The sequence below is a fragment of the Desmodus rotundus genome, chromosome 10, assembly GCF_022682495.2.
Source record: "Desmodus rotundus isolate HL8 chromosome 10, HLdesRot8A.1, whole genome shotgun sequence".
Lineage (NCBI taxonomy): Eukaryota > Metazoa > Chordata > Mammalia > Chiroptera > Phyllostomidae > Desmodus > Desmodus rotundus.
Window position 1 is genome coordinate 57,443,460 of NC_071396.1, and position 8,145 is coordinate 57,451,604.

Here is an 8,145-nt window from a genome sequence, read left to right on the forward strand (position 1 = left end):
CATTGTCCCTCACTGCCTGGCTTATTTCACTTAGCATAATGCTCTCCAGATCCATCCATGCTGTCGCAAAGGGTAGGAGCTCCTTCTTTCTTTCTGCTGTGTAGTATTCCGTCATGTAAATGTACCGTAGTTTTTTGATCCATTCATTTACTGATGGGCATTTAGGTTGCTTCCAGCACTTGGCTATTGTAAATTGTGCTGCAATGAACATTGGGGTGCATAGGTTCTTTTGAACTGGTGTTTCAGGATTCTTGGGTTATAATCCCAGCAGCGGAATTGCTGTGTCAAAAGGCAGTTCCATTTTTAGTTTTCTGTGGAAATTCTGTACCATTTTCCACAGTGGCTGCATCAGTTGCAATCCCACCAACTGCACACTAGCGTTCTGTTTTCTCCACAACATCTCCCACACTTGTTTATTGCTTCGTTTATGATATCCATTCTGACTGGTATGAAGTGGTATCTCACTGTAGTTTTGAGATAAAATTTTATTGACAGGTCAGAGGAGGAGCCAGAGGTAAAGATCCGCCCTTCTCATTCGCCTACCCAGGAGCTTCCATCCCTCTACTCCAAGCAGGAAGCCAGGGAGGCTGCTGGATTCAGGCGGTCTGTGTAGTGAGCAGGTTGTTGTAATAGACATCCTGGCCCTCCAGCAGGCTGCGGTAGGTAGAGGGCTCCAACTGTGTCTTGGTGTCCATGAGTTTCTGCAACTCCAGGTTCTGCTGCTCCATGTCAGCATGAACATCACTCAGCTGGGCTTTGATACTGCTGATCAGCATCTGGATCTGTGCCAGCTGGGCTCCAAAACAGGCCTCTGTTTCTGCCAGCATGCCTTCCAAGGCGGCTTTCATGCTGAGCTGAGGCTGTAGCTCTATCTCCAGATCCTGGAGGGTATGGTACAGGTCAGTGACCTCTGTCTTTCTGATCTGCAGTTGATCTGTGTGGCCAGTAACCTCCTGGTTCAGCTCCTCAGTCTGGATGATGAACTGGGCTTCAGCATCCTTCCGGTTCTTCTTAGCCATGACCTCATATTGGCTTCTCATGTCACTCAGGATCTTGGCTAGGTCAACGCCAGGAGTGGAATCCACCTCCACACTGACTTGGCCACCCACCAGAATCCTCAGGACACTGATTTCCTCCTCATGGTTCTTCTTCAGGTAGGCCAGCTCTTCCTTCAGGCCTTCAATCTGCATCTCCAGATCAGCTCTGGTCAGGGTCAGCTCATCCAGCACCTCATGCGGGCCATTGATGTCAGCCTCCACACTCATGCGTAGGGCCTGTTTTGTCTCAAACTTGGTTTGGAAGTCATCCACAGCCAGATAAGCATTGTCGATCTTCAGGACAATCTTGGAGTTCTCAACGGTGGCACCAAGGATTTTGTCCTGCAGCTTCCTCATGGTTTGGTCATAGAGGGTGTAGTGTGGAGGGACTGGGGCCCCTGATTCTGGTACCAGTCATGGATCTTCACCTCCAGGTCGCTGATGGCCACCTCCAGTGTGTGCACCTTCTCCAGGTATGAGGCCAGGCGGTCATTAAGGTTCTGTATGGTCAGCTTCTCATTGCCCACCAGAAGCCCATTGGACCTGACCAGGGTGCCCACATTACCACCACCATAGGCCCCAGAGGAGGATAAGGACATGAAGTGGGCGGATGACACTGACAGGCCACAGGGCATGGGCAACCCCAGCCTCCTTGGATGCTGGGTGCATGGTAGGCGACTCCCCATCCAAAGTGCCTGTTGCCTCCTGCTCCCGAAGGAGGAGGAGGCCCACTACTGGCCATAGCTGTAGGAAGTCAGGGAGAAAGAGGAAATGGAGACACTAGTCCTCGTTGTGGTTTTAATTCACATCTCTCTGATGGCTAGTGATGCTGAGCATCTTTTCATATGTCTCTGGGCCCTTTGTATGTCCTCTTTGGAAAAGTGTCCAAATCTTTTGCCCGTTTTTAAATTGAATTGTTAGTCTTCCTTGAGTGGAGTAGTGTGAGTTCTTTGTATATTTTGGAGATCAAATGCTTGGCATCATTTGCAAATATATTATCCCATATGGTTGGTTCCTTTTTTATTTTGCTGATGCTTTCTTTACCTGTGCTGAAGCTTTTCATTTTGATGAAGTACCATTTGTTTATTTCTTCCTTTATGTCTCTTGCTCTAGGGGATGTATCAGTGAAAATATTACTGCATGGAATATCTGAGATTTTCCTGCCTATGTTCTTCTCTAGGGCTTTTATAGTATTGCCATTCATATTTAAACCTTTTTTCCATCTTGAGTTTTTCTTGAGTATGCTGTAAGGTGGTGGTTGAGTTTCATTTTTTTGCATGTATGTCCAGATCTCCCAACACCATTTGTTGAAGAGGCTATTTTTACTCCATTTTATGCTTCTGCCCACTTTGTCAAATATTAATTGATCATAGATACATGGGTTTAGTTCTGGGCTCAATTCTGCTCCAATGTTCTATGTGTCTGTTCTTATGCCAATATCAGGCTGTTTTGATTGCAGTAGCCCTGTAATACCGTTTGATATCAAGTATTGTGACCCCTCTGACTTTGTTCTTCTTTCTCAAAATTGTTGCAGCTATTGAGAGTCATTTATGGTTCCATATAAACTTTCTTTTTTTTTAAGTTCCAATTAGTCTTTTTTAAAAAATGTTTATTGTTATTCAATTACAGTTGTATGCCTTTTCTCCCCATCCCTCCACCCCACCCCAGCTGAACCCACCTCCCTCCCCCATCTCCACCCTCCCCGTTGGTTTTGTCCATGTGTCCTTTATAGTAGTTCTTGTAATCCCCTCTTCCACTGTCCCCACCCCACTCCCCCCTGGCTATTGTTAGATTGTTCTTAACTTCAATGTCTCTGGTTATATTTTGTTTGCTTTTTTTCTTCTATTAGTTATGTTCGTGAGGGACAAATACCATATGATCTCACCTTTAACTGGAACATAATCCATATAAACTTTCAAAATGTTTGTTCTATATCTGTGAAATATGACTTTGGTATTTTAATAGGGACTGTGTTGAATCTCTAAATTGCTTTGGGTTGTGTGGACATTTTGATGATTCATTTTTTTTTAGTTTCTTTTAAAAAATGTTTATTGTTATTCAATTACAGTTGTCTGCCTTTTCTCCCCATCCCTCCACCCCACCCCAGCCACACCCACCTCCCTCCACCGCCTCCACCCTCCCCCTTGATTTTGCCCAGGTGTCCTTTATAGTGGTTCCTGTAATCCCCTCTCCCTACCCGCTCCCCTCTGGTTATTGTTAGATTGTTCTTAACTACAATGTCTCTGGTTATGTTTTGTTTGCTTTTTTCTTTTGTTGATCATTTTCCAGTTAAAGGTGAGATCATATGGTATTTGTCCCTCACCGCCTGGCTTATTTCACTTAGCATAATGCTCTCCAGTTCCAGTTCAAATCTGGTTTTGAAATTAGGATAATGCTGGCTTTATAAAATGAGTTTAGCAGTCTTCCACCTTCTTGGATTTTTTGTAATAGTCTGAAGGATAGGGGTTGGCTCTTGCTTAAATGTTTTGTAAAATTCTCCTGTTAAATCATCTGGTCCAGGGCTTTTGTACGCTGGGAGTTTTTTGGTTACTGTTTTGATTTCACCAGCTGTTATTGGTCTGTTCAGAGACTTTCTGCTTCTTCTTCATTCAGCTTTGGAAGATTATATAATTCTAGAAATTTGCCCATTTCACTTAGGTTTTCAAATTTCTTGGCACATAGTTGTTTAGAGTAATTTCTTACAATCTTTTGTATTTCTGTGGTATCAATTGTAATCTCTCCTCTTTCATTTCTGATTTAATTTTGGGGGGTCCTCTCTCTTTTTTTCTTGATGAGTATAGTTTAAGGCTTGTTGATTTTGTTTATGTTTTGAAAGAACAAGCTCCTGGATTTATTGATTCTTTGGATTGTTCCTTTAGTCTCTATGTCATTTAATTCTGCTCTGATCTTGATTATTTCCTTCCTTCTATTGGCTCTGGGATTTGTTTGTTGTTGTTTCTCCAGTGTTTGTGTATGAAGGGTTAGGTTATTTTAAATCTTTTTTAGGCAGACCTGTATCATTACAAACTTCCCTCTGAGTACTGCATTTGCTGTGTCCCATAAAGTTTGGACTGTTGTGAGTTCATTTTCATTTGTTTCCAGAAATTTTTGATTTCTTCCTTGATCTCATTTCTAACCCATTCATTTTTTAATAGCATGCCATTGAATCTCCATTTGTTTGAGGGTTTTTGAGTATTTTTGTTGAAGTTGTTTTTAGTTCCAGGCCCTTGTGGTCCAAAAAAGTGCTTGACATGATTTCAATTTTCTTGAATTTGTCAAGGCTTGTTTTGTGTCATGTGGTCTATTTTTGAAAATGTTCTATGTGCATTTGAAAAGAATGTGTAATTTTTCTTCTTTGGGATAAAAGGCTCTATATATATCAGTTAACTCAATTTGATCTAGGGCATTATTCAATGCCAAAATAGCCTTTTTGATGTTTTGTTTGGATGATCTGTCCATTTTTGACAGTGAGGTGTTAAAATCCCCTAGGATAAATGTGTTGCTGACTATATCTTTCTTGAAGTCCTCCAAAATTTCTCTTATATATTTGGGTGCTCCTATGTTGGGTGCATATGTTTACAATGTTTAGGTCTTCTTCATGGATTTTTCCCTTGAGTATTATGAAGTGTCCTTTTGATTATCTTTTTATGGCTTTTGTTTTGAAGTGTATTTCATCTGATATAAGAATTCCTACTCCAGGTTTTGCTTCCTGTCCATTTGCTTGGAATATTTTTTCCAACCCTTCACTTTCAGTCTGTGTAGGTCTTTTGTTCTGAGGTGGGTCTCTTGTAGGTAGCATATGTGTGGGTCGTCTTTTTTTTTTTTTTTATCAATTCAGTTACCCTATGTCTTTTGATTGGAGCACTTAATCCATTAACATTTAAGGTTATTATTGATAGATACTTATTCATTTTATCCCCCTTTGTACCTGTGTTCCTCTCTCTCTCACTCTTTTTCTTCCTGTTTTTATAGCTGTCTCTTTAGCATATCTTGCAGTGCTGGTTTGGTAGAGGTGTATTCTTTCAGCTTTCTTTTGTCTGGGAAACTCCTTATTTTGCTTTCTATTTTAACTGAGAGTCTTTCTGGTTAGAGTAGTCTTGGTTGCAGGCCTTTGATTTTCATTACTTGGAATTTTTCTTGTCAATCTCTTCTGGCTTGTAGAGTTTCTGTTGAGAAATTAGCTATTAGCCTTATCAGAGCTCCCTTGTATGTTACTTCTTGTTTCTCCCTTACTGCTTTAAAAAAAAAAGATTTTATTTATTTATTTTTAGAGAGAAGAAAGCAGGGAGAAAAATAAGGAGAGAAATATTAATGTGTGTTTGCTTCTTGAGCACCCCACACTGGGGACCTGGCCAGCAACCCAAGCATGTGCCCTGACTGAGAATAGAACCGGTGACCCGTTGATTTTCAGCCCAGCATGTGATCCACTGTGCCACACCAGCTAGGGCTCCCTTGCTGCTTTTAAGATTTTCTTTTTGTCTTTAAGACTTGGCATTTTTGAAACTGTCACTGTTTGCAGATGACATGATAGTGTACATGGAAAATCCTATAGACTCCACAAAAAAACTACTCGACCTAATAAATGAATTTGGCAAAACAGCTGGATACAAAGTCAATACTCAGAAATTAAAGGCATTCCTGTGTACCAACAATGAAACAGCAGAAACAGAAATCAGGAAAAAAATCCCATTTGATATAGCAAGAAGAAAAATAAAGTCCCTGGGAATCAACCTAACCAAGGAGGTAAAAGACCTGTATTCAGAAAACTACACAACACTGAAGAAAGAAATTAAGGAAGACACAAAGAAATGGAAGCATGTACCATGCTCATGGATTGGAAGAATTAACATCATCAAAATGGCCATACTACCCAAAGTGATTTATACATTCAATGCAATCCCTATTTAAAGTACCCATGATATATTTCACAGATATAGAACAAACATTTCAGAAATTCATATGGAACCATAAACATCCCCGAATAGCTGCAGCAATTTTGAGAAAGAAGAACAAAGCAGGAGGGATCACAATACCTGATATCAAACTGTATTCCAAGGCCACTGTAATCAAAACAGCCTGGTAGCATAAAAACAGGCACATACAGCAGTGGAACAGAACAGAGAGCCCAGAAATAAACCCAAGTCTTTATGATCAATTAATTGACAAAGGAGGCAGGAGCATAAAATGGAACAAAAATAGCCTCTTCAACAGATGGTGTTGGGAGATCTGGACAGCTACGTGCAAAAAAATGAAACTTGATCACCAACTTACACCATACAAAAAAAGAAATTCAAGGTGGATAAAATACTTAAATATAAGTTGTAACACCGTAAAAGCCTTAGAGGAAAACATTGGCAGGAAAATCTCAGACATTCCATGCAGCAACATCTTCACAGACACATCCCCTAAAGCAAGGGACATAAAAGAAAGAATAAACAAATGGGACCTCATCAAAATAAAAAGCTTCTGCATGGCTAAAGAAAACAGCATTAAAATAAAAACAGAACCAACAGTATGGGAAAACATATTTGCCAATGATACCTCAGAGAAGGGCCTGATCTCTAAAATATATAAAGAAGTCACATGACTCCAGTCCAGGAAGACAAACAACCCAATTAAAAAATGGACAAAGACTTGAACAGATACTTCTCCAAGGAAGACACACAGAGGGCCCAGAGACATATGAAAAGATACTCAGCATCACTAGCCATCAGAGAGATGCAAATTAAAACCACAATGAGGTACTACCTCACACAAGTCAGAGTGGCCAACATAAACAAGTCAACAAACAAATGTTAGAGAGGATGTGGAGAAAAGGGAAACTTAGTACATTGTTGGTGGGAATGCAGACTGGTGAGACCACTGTGGAAAATGAATGGAATTTCCTCCGAAAACTAAAAATGGAACTGCCCCTTGACCCAGCAACTCCACTGCTGGGATTATACCCTAAGAACCCTGAAACACCAATCCAAAAGAACCTATGCACCCCAATGTTCATGGCAGCACAATTTACAACAGCCAAGTACTGGAAGCAACCTAAGTGCCCATCAGCAAACGAGTGGATCCAAAAACTATGGTATATTTACACAATGGAGTTCTATGCAGCAGAGGGAAAGAAGGAGCTTATACCCTTTGCAACAGCATGGATGGAACTGGAGAGCATTATGTTAAGTGAAATAAGGCAGGTGGTGAGGGACAAATACCATATGATCTCACCTTTAACTGGGACATAATCAACAAAAGAAAAAAGCAAACAAAATATAACCAGAGACATTGTAGTTAAGAACAACCTAACAATAGCCAGAGGGGAGTGTGGAGGGGATAGTGGGGAGAGGAGTTTACACATAGTGTGTTTTTTTTATTTCAGATTTTGTCTTCTTCATTTACTCCTGGTTCTTGTTTATAGTTTCTATTTCCTTTTTCATACTGTTGTAGTTGTCACTCAGTTCCTTGTCGTTGTCTGTAACTTCCTTGAGCATCCTTATAACCATTCTTTTGCATTCTATATGTGATAGTTTGCTTGCCTCCACTTCATTTAGCTCTTTTAGTGTGGACTCTTCCATTCCTTTCTGTTTCAGTTTCTTTCTTTGTCTCCCTATTTCAGGTGAATCTTTTTGTTTGTTTGTTTCTGGGCTTCCTGATGCTATGCTTTGCCAGCTGTCTTTGTATGTTGAACTTCTATGGTAGGAGTTCTGTGGGACTCAGTGGGGTGGTCTCTTTGTTGTCATTGTCTGGATGCTCTAGGGTTGTCCTTTTTGTCCGTTTGAGTGGACTCTCTTGTTGTATTTGGGTTTTACCCATTGGTGGCTCCTTCGTTGGTGGGCTCTCTCCTCCACTGGGTTTACTGGTATTCACAACTCCCACCTTATCTTGTATGTGATCTAGGGCAGGGAAAAGGCAGTGTGGGTTAAGACAGCAGGAGAGTATTCTATGGGATTTAAAATACCAACAAGTAGAAAAGAGATAGGAGATCCTTTAGACAAGTACAGAAATAACCATGATATTTCATCCAGCTAGCTACTTTTACAAAAGGTAAAAAAGAGATAAGACTCTTGCTAGAGGGGAAAGAGAATGTGAGCTGACTTCAGAAAGCAGAGCACTTATTCTA

The 8,145-nt window shown here is 40.7% G+C and overlaps 1 pseudogene; it reads right to left on the minus strand.

Moving 5' to 3' along the window:
* Nucleotides 1-596: 596 nt before the first annotated feature.
* LOC112322641 (keratin, type I cytoskeletal 19 pseudogene) lies at nt 597-7,516 on the minus strand (annotated as a pseudogene).
* Nucleotides 7,517-8,145: the final 629 nt, after the last annotated feature.